Raw genomic sequence first — 17913 nt, 5'->3', positions numbered from 1 at the left:
TATGATTTCAGATAGAGCTGGATTACCTATACTTGAGATTTGATCTGTTTATAGATCTTCAAGATAATGGAAGCACAGGTCTTGTTTAGATATTACTATCACTTCTGTAACATAGTCCACACTGTACATGGTCTGTGGATCTCAGTGACTGTAAACATGAGTCTGCCTCTGCATGACTTGGACTGTGTAATAAAGTGTCCTGTATGTCCTCAGTAGCTCCAGTTTTGCTATTTCTGGATGTCTTACTGTGAATAATGTGATACAAACCACTGACATCATTTCTAACTGTGTTCACATAAGCAGATTGTTGAAACTTTCCAGGGACCAAATTTGAACACAGGGGCTTCCTTCCACAGATTCACAAACATGACTGATATCATGGAGACTGAGAATGAATTATCCTCCTAAGTATTTACCTACATGTGTTTATTACATGGGCTGTGGACACCAGTTGCAGAGCCCCAGGGAAGAAAGTATTTAAGTTTCTTCAGGGCTCAGGAGAAACCTAAAAATAAAATGAGTCATGAATATGCAATAAACCTCACCATTGCACAAAGAAATAAATGCAAGGAGAAATTTGATGTGCTGATATGCATGACTCATCACAATCCACACTGCCCAGATTTAACACAGGAAAAATATGTTCACTTTGATGGGAGTCTTCTTCTTGCTTAACATTCCACTTTTCATGGCCAACTTTATTCATCCCAGGTGCTTTTGGAGAATAAATTTGAATGAAATTCAGGATGAATATTTGGGATTAACTTGTGCTTTCATCCTGGCAGTAGTTCAGAAACCTATTGAGAAAGATTATTTCACCAAGACTCTGAATTTCCTGTAAGTAAATTTGAGTTTCAAATTGAAATGACAACTTCAGTACTTCTTGAGTGCTCCGAGGATATTAGTCAAATTCTTTAGTCTTCTGTCCTGTTGCTAAGTCTGAACACCAAGAACCAACCTTAATTCCTATACATTTTCAAACCTACTTTCTCCTTTTAATGAATCCAGTGGAGGTTTTGGTTTTCTTTCAGGTGGCTTCTGATTTAAAGGTTGGAAGCTTAGGAATAAAGGAATATCTACATTGATCCTTAACATAAAGCCTGCCTTTTGACACTTTATATTGCACTCTAGACAGTGATGGCTTATTGACATTGATCCTGTAATATTGCATTATGTTTTATCCCAAGTCCGTGTAAATAAAAGCTCATGAACTGTGCTGAAAGTCCTTCCATAAGTGTGTTGCTCCTATAGCATATTCTGGTTCCAGTAATATTCGTGGCACATATAGTTGTCAAAAACTTTACATACATACAAACTTACTGTCTCAAAGTCATTGCATGTGGTCACTTATTGACTTCTAAAGCTTCATCAGATTTAGAAAGAGATCTTTACATTCAGAAATTTCTATTTCATATGAATACCTGGATGGAATTTTTTGTATGTATATGAGCAAGGAATAGTTATCTCAATGGGGGTCAAGACAGCAAAGTGTTTTAAAAGATAAAATCCAAAAGCACTGTGGCTTCATACTTCACACTATTTATGTATAATCACTGGCTTTTATGTTTTGCAAAGTTCAATTGGGCACTCTCTCTTTAGAATAAACCATACTTGGAACATATGGAATCCAATGATATGATTACATTCTTTGAATAGGCACACTATCAGTAACAGTGGTGACTGCTTATGTCCCTTGTCACTGGCCTGGGTGACAATTGTATTGTGAGATAGTTGTAACGTTTGAGATCAGTAACACAGGAGCTTTGTATTAGGTTTTTTGTTTTGTTTTGTTTTGTTTTTTGTTTTTGTTTTTTTGGGTTTTTTTTTCATTAAGAGAAATATCTTCTCTATTCATGTCTCAGTTGGCTAATTTCTGGCCCTTTTAAAATTTTTAAATCTTGTGAAACTTCTTTCAATAATTTTAGTAAATATTAGTACACATGTTCCCAATGTGGTATCAATACCCATTTTTGTGGATTGCTGATCATTGCTTTAAAACACAGCCCTTTAGACTACTAGGCTACAAAGACAGCTTAAGTAACTGATGTTTCCTAAAGTTTATTTGTAGGAAGTAGTTTGACAATTGTACAACATCTACTTTCAAATTCCATTTCTATATTAGTAAAACTTTAATTGAGATTTTGTGTGTCTGTGTGTGTGTGTGTATAGTAATAAAGAATATTCAAAAATGAACCATTGTATTGGTTATAGAATAAAAATACAATAGTTGTATAATTTGTAGTGAAAACCTAATTGTATTTACTTCATTTCAATCATTAAATATGTAGGTGCATATTTAGTGTTTATTCATAAGATTATATGAAATGACAAGGATAAAACAGGTTGCGTTTTTCTCTACATAAACGTAAATGAACTCAATATGGTATTATTCCATTCCCATTGCCTAGTGGCCCACTTTTTATTTTTACAAAGAAAAATATGAACATATTCTATAAATTTACACCAAAATCTCTTCTGTTTTATAAGTATATAATACTGGCATATACAAATATCACTGCAATTTCCTTATTTTCCTAGTTCTCAATAGGATGCTAATATTGTTTTATTGTACCTGGAAAGTTTGCCAAAGATATTTCCTATAAATTAATTTATAATGAATGAAGTACCCAGAGTGAATATATCACATTCCTTTGTAAAAAGAAATTAGGAGCAAGATACATTGGTGGTAGGACAACCCCTTAATCTCTGCACTAAATACCTGGCACTACTACATACCTGTGCATTTGAATTTAGGATAGTCTACAGGAAAGTATCTTATAAAACATTTCCATGTATTGCAATCTTATAACCTAAATAATACTTGCTCAAATACATACAAACGTAAACATTGACATGTATCAGTTACCAAATTCATGTTTGATATTTGAATTTATTTAAAAATATATCTTTCTAAAAGATATTCTTTGAATAAAAGATTGAAAAAATAACAAGATGAGGATAGATATGAGGGGACATGTCAAGAATTTTGACCACTAATTATAAGTGATTATAAGTACAAGAATCAAATATTGCTGGAGAGAGACCATTATGCATTGATAATTCATGTTATTACTGCCTTAACAAGTTCAGTTAATTTCACAAGAAAATATGAACTCAGTGGCTCTAATAACAAGTTTTTTATATTGCTCAATAATTTCAAAATGAAGACATGATCAGAATTACTGTTTTGTCAATATCTGTGATTTTCTCTTTACCTTCTGATCAAGCACTCAAAAGAAGAGATGGGAATGTTCTCTGTGGATGAGGTCAATACCATATCTTATTTATGAGAGAAATACTGTCATGAACTTTAAAAGAGTTTACTATTTTCCAGGTTCTCATGTCAATTCAACCTCACAACAAAAACCATTTGTTCCCTTCTTTAGATGTCAGATGCAGAAACTTCCAGTATACCATAGTGCTTCTCTTGAGTACAAATAATCATGTATAATCATCTGGCCATAATAAACACTGTACTCTTTTACAGAAAAACGACTAAAAACCACAAATACGCTTTGGCATTGGCCTTTGCAATGGATGAAATCAACAGGAATTCTGATCTTTTACCAAATATGTCTTTGATTATAAGATACACTTTGGGCCATTGTGATGGGAAAACTGTAATACCTACACCATATTTATTTCATAAAAAAAAAACAAAGCCCTATCCCTAATTATTTCTGTAATGAAGAGACTATGTGTTCGTTTCTGCTTACAGGACCCAATTGGGGGGTATCTATAAGTTTCTGGACGTACCTGGACAGCTTCTTATCTCCACGTGTGAGTTATCATGGGACAGAAATTCTTAACATCATGTTTCTTTGGGAGAATTTGATAGCTATTAAGAAAGTTAATGGATGTGGTTGGACTTATGCTTATGTCAATCTGGGTTGTTCCAGGATACTTACTATTCAGAAGTATGATAGGCTTTCAAATAGGGACTACCACCAGAAGTTGACAGATACCTTCATGGAGGAATAGAGAAGGCCATGTAGAATTAAGTCGGGCATGGTGGAAGAGAGAATCTTACAGCCTTGACGGACTGTCAGTCAGAGAGTTTCATTATATATACCAAGCTCAGCAAGAAAAGATTTGTTCGTGCTGTTCCAAAACATAGAGCATATTATTTCTGTCCCCAGATAGGAGTTATCTTCATCTTGGTCACAATTTTACATTATCATTGGTAAACTGAAATAACAGCATTATTATTTACAGTCATGGTAGTTATATAAATTTAGTCATCAGTGATAAACTGTGAGGTTTTAGAAATAAATTTTAACAACATTTCTCTATAACCCAGCTTTTAAATATCTGGGGTATTTTTTTTTGAAAAGGCATGAAATACCATCCTTAGCCTGACTACTCATGACATTTTAGCAACAAGAAAGGATGAAAAACTCCAATCCAGTATGTGGAGTTCGCCATTTGACTACCTGTGAGTGTATAACTAACTATTTAGAGTCAGAATTTAAATTGGCATTAGATCTCTGGCAAAGAATTCAGGCCCATAGTGTTATAGACATATTGAGTCCTTTTCTTTAATAATATAATAATTATATATCTCTGTGAAATTTATTGCTATGTCTCATATATTTTTTTATATTCTGTTATTTCTATGTCATAAGATACAAGATTAGAACTTCACAAGTGAATTTCTCTAAGAAAGAGGGGTTATGAGAATTTGATGCATCATTCTTTCATATTTTTTACACTAAAATTTATCTATCATTATAAGACACTTTGGATGTAGGAGATAACTTCATCCAATCTAACTTTATTTCTGTATATTATTATCAAGAGGTACAACTTATAGACCGATTTATTTTGCCCTATAATTACCTGGGTATGACTTTTTCTAATCTGATTTGCTGGTAACACTTTTAGGCTGCCAAATCTTGTTTAAATATTTAGATTTTATTTGATCTTATTATCTGTCTCATGAAGAGGCACAGAGGCAGACATTGCCAGAATATTTCAGAAACTTAGTCTAAATAGGAGATCTCTGACATTTTTATGTGAGTCAAAACCTCTAGTGTACGATATTACCTTCAACTAGGGCAATATAAGAATATCTCTTCGAAATGCTAAATCAGTATTATGTACAGGACTCTCCTGGTCAATAGTAGAAGGAATCCTGGATTATAGCATAAAGACCTTCTTTAAAAAATATTAATCAAATACCCCAAATTGTAAAAGTATCAAAATTCCTTCAAACATTGGAAACATGGATATCAAGATTAAAACTGAAAGACAGAAAGGCAGATATTATAACATGCAAATATATTTTGTTACTTCTTGTCAAACAGCTATGCTTGCTGTTCCCATTAGAAGTGGATCTGCCAGGATTCCATATTTGCACATTTGAATTAGAGATGAGAGTATAAGTCACAGGTAATCAACAGTTTGCAGGTAAGTATGATTACAAGTGTTTTCAAGGACACTACACCTCATGCTGCTCTCTGTGTTGTAGATCCTTCAGCTTACCTATGGGCCTTTCAGTTCCATCTTCAGTGATGATGAACAATATCCCTATCTCTATCAGATGGCCCCAAAGGACACATCTCTAGCATTGGCAATGGTCTCCTTCATACTTTACTTCAACTGGAACTGGATTGGCCTTGTCATCCCAGATGACGATCAAGGAAACCAATTTCTTTTAGAGTTGAAAAAACAGAAGGAAAACAAGGAAATTTGCTTTGCCTTTGTGAAAATGATCTCTGTTGATGACATTTCATTTGAACACAAAACTGAAATGTACTACAAACAAATTGTGATGTCATCCTCAAATGTTATCATCATTTATGAGGAAACAATCGATTTCGTTGATTTGATCTTCAGAATGTGGGAACCTCCAGGTTTACAGAGAATATGGATCACCACAAAACAATGGAATTTCCCTACCAGTAAGAGAGACATAACTCATGGCACAATCTATGGATCACTTACTTTTCTACCCCACCATGGTGGGATTTCTGGCTTTAAAGATTTTGTACAGACATGGTTCCATCTCAGAAGCAAAGATTTATATCTAGTAATGCCAGAGTGGAAATACTTTAAATATGAATCCTCAGCATCTAAGTGTAAAATACTGAAGAACAATTCATCTGATGCCTCATTTGATTGGCTAATGGAACAGAAGTTTGACATGGCCTTTAGTGAGAGTAGTCATAACATATACAATGCTGTGCATGCCATAGCCCATGCACTCCATGAGATGAATTTGCAGCAGGTTGATAATCAGGCAATAGACAATGGGAAAGGAGCCAGTTCTCACTGCTTGAAGGTAAAGTTTCTTCTATTGGACAAGGTTTGATGTCTTCAATTGCATAGCTGTTTAGAGTCTTTCAGATGCCCAGACTTAAAGAAATAGGAAATGTTTTCCAAAATAATAAGTTTCTGAACATTTTTCCTTAAAGAAAGGCAGTCTAGAGATTGTTATGAATGTGAATGGAAAAAGAATTCATAGACTAGCAATGAAAATGGGTGGTTTTATACAGAGCATGTGAATATCCATTAGCATACCCCTTCCAATATTGAATATAAACTATCCTTACTCATTAATTTTCTCCATGGTTAGAAGATGAGTTTTTATTTATATTTGTCAGTTATATGGAAATCATTTAAGGAGTGGTCTCCAGTGATTCTACCAAGAGTGTAGGCTCTGGAGATCATTCTGGGTTTTCTGAGAGTAACTAAACAAGAAATAGTGTTGGTATTCAGTTCTGTCTGTAGAAAAGTGTTTATATGTGTGAATGTATGTTTCTCACTGTGTATATGTCTATTTTCTACACTTTCTGTGTATCTGTGTTCATTCTTGTGATACTTTCAACATACATGTTTATCTCTATATGAAAGTGGAAGTAAGTGACAATTTTTTCTATGTAGGAATTTCTTTCTATAAGTGTGTTTGTTTATATATGTGCATATGTTTCTTTGTGGTTTTGTCAGAGTAGGTTTCTTTGTGTACATTGTGTGTATTTTGTGAGTGTTTATAAGTACTTATACGGATTTGTACCTGCTTTGCTGTGTATGAGTCTGCCCTTTGTACTTGGCATGGACTTTGCCTGCCATTTTGTATTTACGTTTGAGTATAAATTTCTCTATGTGTCAATATCATTCATGGCTGGTGCTTATATATTTATGCCTCTCCCAGTGTTTTTATGTCAATGTGTGTGTGTGTCTGTGTGTGTGTATGTGTGTGTTGCATAGCTGTGTTTGGTTCTGCTTTTTTCTGTGTTTGGTATTCTTGACTGAGAGAATTGAAATTCTTGAAATATTATGATAATTTCATTTATCCAATTGCTTTGTTGTGATTTCTCTCTTTCTGTCTTTCTTTCTTTAAATGTAGTTGCCTTTGCTATAAAATCAGAATGCATTTTATGACTTGAAAGTATTTTAAATACATAATAGTACAATGCTTGTATTTTAGGTAAACTCCTTTCTAAGAAAGATCCACTTTACTAATCCTCTTGGGGACAAAGTGATTATGAAACAAAGAGTAATAATGCAGGAAGAATATGACATTTTCCATTTTGGGAATCTCTCACAACACCTTGGGATTAAGGTGAAGTGAGGAAAGTTCAGCCCATACTTTTCACATGGTCGAAACTTTCACTTATATGTAGACATGCTTGAGGTTGCCACAGGAAGTAGAAAGGTGGGTGTTTACTAACTTACTGGTTTGTTATACACAGCAATAAACAGTGTCAAGTGGATTCATGGCAACATATTGAAATGAACAATTATGTCACATCAGAAACCATTTTTCTAGTCTCCTGTATATTTTTTTTTATTTTTGACAATTTTACCAATTTGAAGATTTCAAACATGCATAAAATATACCTTTGTTATATCAGAACCATTATCTGACATTTAATAAATAAAAAAAAAACTGTTCTTCACCACTGTTTGATATACTTTCCTTTAAATTGAACATATTTTTCTCCATATAATTGCTCTTTGGACAATGTAATCTCCTCTCTTAATTAAACCTCTGGAACAGATATTCATATGATAGAGTCTAATGTTAAAGTTATGAAATAAAAAGAGTCATAAGAGTTATCCCTTTTCATTGTATCCAAAAATGTTTACAATATAATAAAAGGACACTTACCACATTCACTAATGAACACAACTATGGAAATTCATATTTAAAGAAACATCACTTTTTAATAAATTTGAAGAATCCATTCATGCTTTTATGTAAGATGAACAGAAGGTCAAGGGAGCCTATAAACAGCACTAGAACAACAGACAAAGAAATGGCTATTAACGCACCTCAAATACAGGAAATGCAGTAACCAGACAAAAGCAACAAATAATTTTCCATTATGATAGAACACTTTTCTTAAAATTCTCTAAATTAAACCAAGGACAACAAGGCTGGTTTATTTTTTGAGACATTCCTAATTTGCCTACCGAGGGTATGAAGACACATTCATATACAAGAGGAAAACTTTTCTTTATTAAAAAAATGGAGGAAAACATTATAATGTTTAATAAGAGGGAAAAAGGTAATTCAGGAACAATACATTTGATAGATATGCATGGAATAATACGTGACAAAAACATGTAACAAAAGAACACAACACACAACAGAAAGATCATTCTCTGAAAACAGAGAATTTTTTTGTAATTGTGATTGTTTTATTTTTGGACAATCACTTGTTATCCTCACATAATGTATCCTAATTACAATTTACCTCCCTTCTATTGGGATGTGACCAACTGTCAGTTTTGCTGGCAAATATATCATAGTTAATATTCCAAATTCCTTCCCAACTGCCTTTTCCATCAGATCCACTTTCTGTCACTCATTAGAAAATGACAGGATTCTATAGGAGAATACTAAAATAAAACAAGATTAAACAAAAACTAAGCCATCATAATGGGACAAAATTTGCATATCACATTATGGTAACTAGTCATATGAAATGGTGCTAGGTGAAAAGACCAGGAAATCCTACCTCATAGCTTATATGAATAGTAGTGAGTGAAGCATGAGCTAGTGATAGACAATGGAGTGATATTTATTCCCGGTTTAGTACTAAGAATACTTTATTTTTGAAACTATAATTGAAATTGTAAATTCTATAATCAGAACATATGGAATTATTGATGCCAATTATTTATTTCATATTTGCATGTGAATAAGCATAATAAGATGCTCCTAAAAACTATTAATGTCAAACTGCAAAAGGAATTCCTTGGACAAAATTAAGTTATATGTCAATGGGAATTCTACATAAAAACCCTGAAATAGACTGTCCTTTTCAAAGCCAGCCAAAACACAAAAATCTGGTAGTCAAACACTGTTGGTATCTTCTTTTATCACTGATTAACCATAACATAATTTCCAAATACAAAGAACAGTAGGAAATTTTTGTGACTCACAAATGCTCTGTTCCTCTAGCTGGAATTTAATCTTATGTAAACTGAATGTCCTCAGGCCTTGGGAGCATAAGACTTATAATACAATCACATTGACATTTGATCCCAAATGAGACCAACTCATTGCTTCCACTTGACTATTCCATCTATTGTAGACAGGATTTTTTAAAGTTTCTGGGATGAGACCAATTCTCTATTTTGATTGCTAAAATATTAGAGCTAATATTCCTCAAAAACTGCTGATATCCCTGGATTGCTCATTCTTTTCCCTACTTTGGATTTTTGTCAACTTCCTAGCATTCACACAGAAAATAATTATTTTTGGAGTTGTGCTTCTTATAACATATTTAGGAAGCACTACTTGACCATAAATGAGAGTTATATACCCCTCATATGTGTCCATGTCGCACATTGCATGGACATATAAGCATCATTTATTGCAGTATACTTTAGCATTTTATGTGGAGAAACAGTAAGTAAATAACAAGTTTATATATAGAGAAATTTATTATTTTTACCTATTGCCTGATGTATAGTAGCGCTTTGAAAAAAATTGCAATTATATTCCTAACATTCAACTGGTATACTTTTTAAAGGAGGCTATAGACAAAACCAAACCTAGTTTTATTATCAGGGCTAATTTTCAAGTTGGATATCCTAACTCTTTCTTTATTTCTCACATTTAAAACATCATTGCATGACCTACTACAGGCAATGTAGGAATGGGGAATTATCTTTTGACATCATTCTTTCTCCAGACATTCTGAGCTCTTATTCTGAGCTTTCTCTACCTGAAGCATCGCAAAGTATTTATCAGGTCGTCTTAAGTGGTGCTTTATGCTTGAGTTTTACTTCCCTATTGGACTTTTTCCCTTCAAGGTCACATTATAGTAGAGTGGTGCTCTAAAGAATGGTGATCTTGAGTTTTGTTACAAACTTCTATATTAATTGTCAGCAAATGAATACATTAAGATTCATGTTTAAATAAGAAAGTTATAAAAATTAGTATTTTATAGCTTTATTCACGATGTAAAATTAGGTTAACAATTTTCAATAAGCATGACAAAAGTCTGAATATAATACTATAAACTAACATATCTATAAGAACATATAAACTGATTATCGTTTGGCTCTTAAAAATATTGATGCCTTTGTTTTGTTTTGTTTTGTTTGGTTTTTGTTTTGGGTTTTTGTTTTGTTTTGATTTTTATTTTTTTTGAGACAAGGTTTCATTGTATAGTCCTGGCTGACCTGGAATTCACTCTGTAGATCATGCTGGCTGTAAACTATGAAATCTGCCTGCCTCTCCTTCCCAAATGCTTCGATTAAAGACATGAACCATCACTGCCCAGCTGCCTTTAGCTTAATACAAGTATGACATGTAAAGCCTTACTAAATAAAACTGCTTTTATATTACAGTTGTTTATTATATTATTAGGGTTGAAGATTGAAATATACTCCCATTTTTATGGTGATTTTGTATTTGTGGATTTTTTCAATTTTATAAATTGTAGATTGCATTTGTTCACATTTCAAATTTTGTCCCCTTTCACTATTTCCCTTCTGCAAATCCACTATGCCATCCCCCCTTACCATGCTTCTATGAGGGAGCTCCCCTACCCACATACCCACTCTTGCTTCAGCACCCAAGCATTCATCTACACTGGGGAATCAAGCCTTCACAGGGCCAAGGGACTCCCCTCACATTGATGACAGATAGGGAGCTTTAACTACTTCAGTCCTTCCCCTAACACCTTCATTGGAGTCCCTGTGTTTAGTCCAATGGTTGACTGTGAACATCCACATCTGTATTGGTCAGGATCTGGCAGAGCCTCCTAGAAGACAGCTGGATCAGTCTCCTTTCCACAAGCACTTCTTGCCATCCACAATAGTGTCTGGGTTTGGTATCTGCATTTGTGATGGATCTTCAGGTGGGGCAGGCTGTGTGTGGCCTTTAATTCAGTCTCTGATCTTCTCTTTGTCCCATTATTTCCAATAGATAGGAACAATTCTGAGTTAAAATTTTGTAGATGTGTGGGTGGTCCTATCCCTCAACTGGGAGCCATGCCTATCCTCTGGCTATTGTCTCGACAGATTCTCCTTCCCGATTCTGGGATATTTCAGCTAATATCATCGCTGTACGTCCTGGGATGCTCTTGATTTCCTGGCATCTGGGACTTTCTGGTTGCTACAAACAGTTCCCCGTCCCTAGTTGCTACACACCTCTGTTCAATTTCCTGACCTCTGTACAGATCTTCCACATTCTCTCATACCTGATTCTTCTCTTATTTTTCCCCTCCCACTATTCTCTTCCTCCAGGGAGATTTTATTCCAGGGATGCAAGTATAGTTCAATATCTGTAGATCCATTAAGAGTAGTACACCACAAAATGTGGAATTACATTATTTTACAAAAACCTTCACAAATGGCTCTTAACCAAGTCCAACATTCATTTAGAGATTAAAAAACAAAAATAGTGATAGAACAGAAGGGACACTTACTGATATAAGAACACTTTCTTTCACAAAATTATTGACAATACTATAATACATGAAGAGAATGTTATTATCCATGAAAATCAGAAATGATATCAGGTTGTTTTTGTGATTCATATTTTATCCAAGCACTTTAGAGGCAGAGATCTGGAAATCTCTGTCTGTTTCTTGCCAGTCTGCCCTATATAGTGAGTACGAAAAAAGCCATGTGTGATATGGAAACACTACCTTAAAATAAATTAACATAAAGTACAAACATATGTCCACATTCCTTACTCTAACTCAAAATAGTCTTTCAAATATTACAAAGGGTTAACATACATTTAAAGAAAATGATGGGAGAAAAGAAAAAATGTGTTTTCATCTTCATTGGTAATGTAAGTGTACTTCATGGTAAGATCCTGTTTCAACAAAACCAAAAACATAGAAAGAATGTTTCAAATCTTCAATTAAACTTATACAAACTAATTTTTATCTGGATTTTTCCAGCATTGAAGCCACTGTAGAGCATTTTGACATCATGGAACACTCCATATTCAAACTCAGTACACATTAACATATCATTTCCAACCATATTAAACCACTGTCTGCATACTCCACTGTTTTTGATATACAGTTTTTCATGCTTTGCGATAGTAATTTATTTGATGCCATATTTGTTATCTGTGACTTAAGGACATGTTTTTCCTGTTTCAAATTTTTTCAAATACTAACATGCTTCTCTGTTGCTTTAATCAAACTTTGATAATAAGCATAGTGAGAAGGAAGGTGTGATTTGAGATATGGCTTATAGTCCTAGAAAGACAAGTGTGGATATCTGGAAACTGGAACTAAAAAATAGATCTTAAAAGAAGACTACATACTGGCCTAACTGCCCACAGTGAGATGGGCACTCCTATATCAATTACCAATTAAGAAAATGCTTCAAAGATATGAGGACAGGCTAGTGTTGGCTGAGAGAATATCTCAGTTAAGTTCCCTCTGTCTGTTCAGAGCACTTAGTACTAAGATGAACATAATTAACTAAAAAACAACAGGTTGCTACTTCTGTAGTTTTTACACACAGCTCAAAAATCAGCTGTTTTTCCTGAATTACTAGACACTCAGAAACTATACAACATTTCTTCAATGCATTTCCAATATTCATATCTGGCCATTAAATAATGGACATAGGGAAATGTCAATCAGATAGTGTGCAAAAAAGGATCTTATTGAAATCTTAAAGTGCTAATATAAAACATAAAAGAAATATATAAGACTCATTATCAGTATATGTCTAATTTTTTCTCAGATGCCATCCTCTGTGTGCAGTGCGGAATGTAGTCCTGGATTCAGAAGATTGTGGAAGGATGGAATGGCAGCCTGCTGTTTTGTTTGCAGCCCCTGCCCTGAAAATGAAATTTCTAATGAGACAAGTGAGTTTTTGCTGCTCTGATAAATATTACAAATATGGATTTCTCTTGGTCCACACTGGGATGATGAAGTCAACTCAAAGGAAACTGCAGATATAAAATATTAGTTATCAAATTTACTAGTCGTAGATATAAAAATACTTAAGAAAATCTTGCAAAAACAAACAAACATATCTTATGCCTTAACCCTCATATTGACTTATTGCAAATTCATGGAAGATTATATTGCACAAAGAAATACTTAGAAAATATAACTGCAATTTGCAGGAACACTGCACAAGACTTTCCAAATAAATTATCTATTGTAAAACTACATTTATATTAGATTTTAGTCACAATAGGAGCCCATGAAGAACTGAATATAATATATAATCTACTGGATTAGCTCATGAGACTGCTAGATGCAAAATCTATTTTCTCTGTAAGATTAATATAGAAGACAAAAAATTGCAAATATATGAGAAAATGCTAAGGATGCATCATTTAGAGGGCCATGAAGGATCTTTTAGTACAAAGTATCTACAGAGATAATATTTTCCTTCAGTGCTAAAATTAGTGCATCTCATGAACAATAACCAGAACTTTTGATTAATTATTGCCTTATGAGGAAACTTCTTAAAGCTTATTTCATTAACATTTCCTGCTATTCAAACATAAGCATTATATTTCCTCTCTATTCAAACTTCTTCATATGACTTGTTACAGGAATCACTTAAATTCAATAATGCAAGTGCTACTTTGGCATGAGCACACACATATCAATATTTACACATACACACAGCCGATCTGTTTAATTTAGTGTTGTTTCTATGTCAAGGAGTTTGAACTTGTGAATTCTTGAGTAGCTATTATACTTATCTCAGTAGAGGACAGAGTCTCAATGTGTCACAGGGAATAAATTTATAAAATAGTCAGTGATCTCAGAAAACAGTGAGTGCAGGGTTTTGAAGTTCTAAAATAGACCCGACCACATTGTGGTTTATGAATGTATCTTCTCTGAATTAAATAATCTACTTGATATCAAAATAGAAACAAAAATGGCTTAGGAAATTTTTGCTTTCTGATAACATTATTTTTTATTTTTTACATTTCATATTCTATTCCCCACTCCCCCATACCCCATCCAATATGTCACATTCCACACCTCTTCCCCACCCCAACTGTCTTCATGTTGATCCCCCTATCCTCCAACCCACCTGACCTCTAAACTCCCTGTGGCCTCCAGGCTTTTGAGTGTTAGGTGCATCATTTTGGTATGATCACAGACATGGAAGTCCTCTACTGTATATGAATTGAGGGACCCATATCAGCTGGTGTATGCTGTCTGTTTGATGCTCCAGTGTCTGAGAGATCTCTGCAGTCCAGATTAATTGAGACAGCTGGTCTTTCTGCAAAATCGCCTTTCCCCTCAGCTACGTTCAGCCTTCCCTAATCCAGGGGTTAGTTGCTTCTCTCCATTAGTTGGTTGGAAATAACTGTATTTAGGAGGGCAGTCATGACAGATTCTTTTTGTGAATGCTCCATAGCCTCAGTAAAATGTGAGGCCATAGGACCTCCTCTTGACCTAGATCCCACTTTGGTCCTGTAATTGGACCTTCTTTTCCTGAGGCTAATCTCCATTTCATCCTTGCATTCAGACAGGAAAAATTATGGACTGGAGATGTGACTATGGGATGGGAACCCCATCACTCACTTGATGTCCTGTCTTCCCGCTGGAGGTGGGCTCTGTACATTCCCTCTATCTATTGTAGTACATTTCATCTAGGGTCTCTGACCTCCCAAGTCTCTGGTGCATTTTAGTGGGTCCATGCACCCTCCTATTACCTAAGGTTACCTGTTTATATTTTTTATGCTGGTCCTCAGAGCTTGGTTCCCCTGTCACGCCCACACTCCACAAACTCCTTTCTAATAACATCATAAATGATACAAAATGTTAACTAGACAAAGAAAAAATTGCTTGGTTTTATTTCCGTTAAATCTTTATGAATATTATGGATTGAAAGCAATGCTCAGCAACAATATCCTTCACATTACATGCTCAGCATCAAAGGCAGCATTTCAAGGCTTCTCTCATTACCCTTACTTGAAATACCTTGTCAATAAAATTTGTAATTAAGACCTAACTAAGCTTTCCTTTGGAAATCAGATATGGATCAATGTGTGAATTGTCCAGAATACCAATATGCCAATACATAACAGAACAAATGTATTCAGAAAGGTGTCACCTTCCTAAGCTATGAAGACCCTTTGGGGATGGCACTGGCCTTAATGGCCTTCTGTTTCTCTGCATTCACAGCTGTGGTACTTTGTGTCTTTGTGAAGCATCATGACACTCCTATTGTGAAGACAATAACAGAATCCTCAGCTACATATTATTGATATCACTCATGTCCTGTTTTCTGTGCTCTTTTTTCTTCATTGGTCATCCTAACAGAGCCACCTGTGTCTTACAACAAATCACATTTGGAATTGTATTCACTGTGGCTGTTTCCAAAGTTCTGGCCAAAACAGTCACTGTGGTTCTTGCTTTCAAAGTCACAGACCCAGGAAGAAGATTGAGAAACTTTCTGGTATCAGGGACACCCAACTACATTATTCCCATATGTTCCCTACTCCAATGTGTTCTGTGTGCAATCTGGCTAGCAGTTTCTCCTCCCTTTGTTGATATTGATGAACACACTCTCCATGGCCACATCATCATTGTGTTCTACAAGGGCTCAGTTACTGCATTCTACTGTATCCTGGGATATTTGGCCTGCCTGGCACTTGGAAGCTTCTCTCTGGCTTTCTTGGCCAAGAATCTGCCTGACACATTCAATGAAGCCAAGTTCTTGACCTTCAGCATGCTAGTGTTCTGCAGTGTCTGGGTCAACTTCCTCCCTGTCTACCATAGCACCAAGGGCAAACACATGGTTGCTGTGGAGATCTTCTCCATCTTGGCATCCAGTGCAGGGATCCTTGGATGTATTTTTGTACCCAAGATTTATATCATTTTAATGAGACCAGAGAGAAATTCTACCCAAAAGATCAGGGAAAAATCATATTTCTGAACAAATATTTAGGAATTCTGTCAAATGTAAAGTTGGTGCATACCCACCAAATAATGGGTTATAGTGCATGTGTCTAGTTTTTGAATCACTCTCACTGGTTGCTCTAGTGATATCAGGAAGTATCATATCTACTGAACTTCCATACAGTGTCCATAAAATCTTGCACTCATTCACTTTCTTCATTTTCTCTCAGAGAACTAAACTCTCTAATTATTACAATTTTATTCTTCGATTTGCTTTCATGGAGATTGCCCTCTGGTAACTTCCAAAAAATGTTGATAAGGCAATTGAATCCACCACTTTGCGTAGAAAAATGAGATCTAGGACAGACATGGTTACACATAGAAACAATCTACCAAATCAAATAATCAATGAGAAACAGACAGAGAGTAACTAAATAATCAGCAAAGATGAAATCTGAACATATTTTCTGATTTCCCGTAAGAGCACACACTGAAGAAAATACTGACTTTTTTCTTTTGTTCTTCAAGCTACTGGCCAATATTCTAAGGAGGAAATGTTCCTTTTCTGCTGTCAAATACAAATATATTATATCCAACAATGATCAGAAGCCCAGGGACTCTGTGGATGAATTGGGAATATGTGGAAGAAGCTGAAGAGGAGGGTGACCAGCATTCTCAACAAACATGGAAAAGCAAGATCTCTCAGACATTGAGCCTCTAACCAGAGATCATACACTAGCTGATGTGAAGCCCCCAACAAATATGCAGCATAAGACTTCCTGGTCTAGCATCAGTGGGAGAGAAACACCTAACCCCAGAGAGACTTAATTCCCCAGGGATTGGGAAGGACTGGATGTTGGGGATGTAGTGATATCATTTTGGAAATGGGGGAGGAAATGTTAGATGAGGAAGTCAGGGGGCAGACCAGGAGGGGGATAACTACTAGATTGTAAAAAAAATTGAGTAACAATAAATAAAAAATGAAATGAAATAAGCTTGTAGATATGTCAACATGCTATTCATATTGTAATTATGGAAGGGATAGGTAAAACTACTGACATTTGCATGAACTTAATTTCTTTCAGAGATTGCCCTCTGTGTGCAGTTCTGATTAAGGTCCTGGACTCAGAAAATTCTGGAAAACAGAATGAGAGTCAGATGCTTTAATTACGCTGCATTCTAGGAAACGACTTTTCAAAAAGACCATTGAGTGTTTGTGGCTACACTAAATATTTCACATTTATCAATTCTCATTATATAATGGGAAACCAAATGGGTCTAAAGTGCATTAACAAAAACAGTCACTTCCCTCAGTCAGTCTTCATATAAATATGATCATTAGCAATGTCCCTTTAAGGAACACATTCTTCATTAACATCCATATTTTACTCATTGAAAATTCATGGAAGGTGGCATTGTTGCAAGAAAGATTTGATATTCAAACTACAGTTTAATGGAATTCTTCACGAATTTATTCTTTTTAATTTTTTTATTTTTTTATTAGATATTTTCATCATTTACATTTCAAATACTATCCCCTATAAACTCTCACCACCCTGCTCCCCAACCCACCCACTCCTGCTTCCAGACACTGGCATTCCCC

General features: G+C 34.8%; 1 pseudogene; it reads left to right on the top strand.

Annotated features, from left to right (window-relative positions):
* Nucleotides 641–16347, top strand: Vmn2r-ps40 (vomeronasal 2, receptor, pseudogene 40; annotated as a pseudogene).

The sequence above is a fragment of the Mus musculus genome, chromosome 7 (genome assembly GCF_000001635.26).
Source record: "Mus musculus strain C57BL/6J chromosome 7, GRCm38.p6 C57BL/6J".
NCBI classification, from domain to species: Eukaryota; Metazoa; Chordata; class Mammalia; order Rodentia; family Muridae; genus Mus; species Mus musculus.
This window is presented reverse-complemented; position numbering and strand designations above follow the sequence as displayed.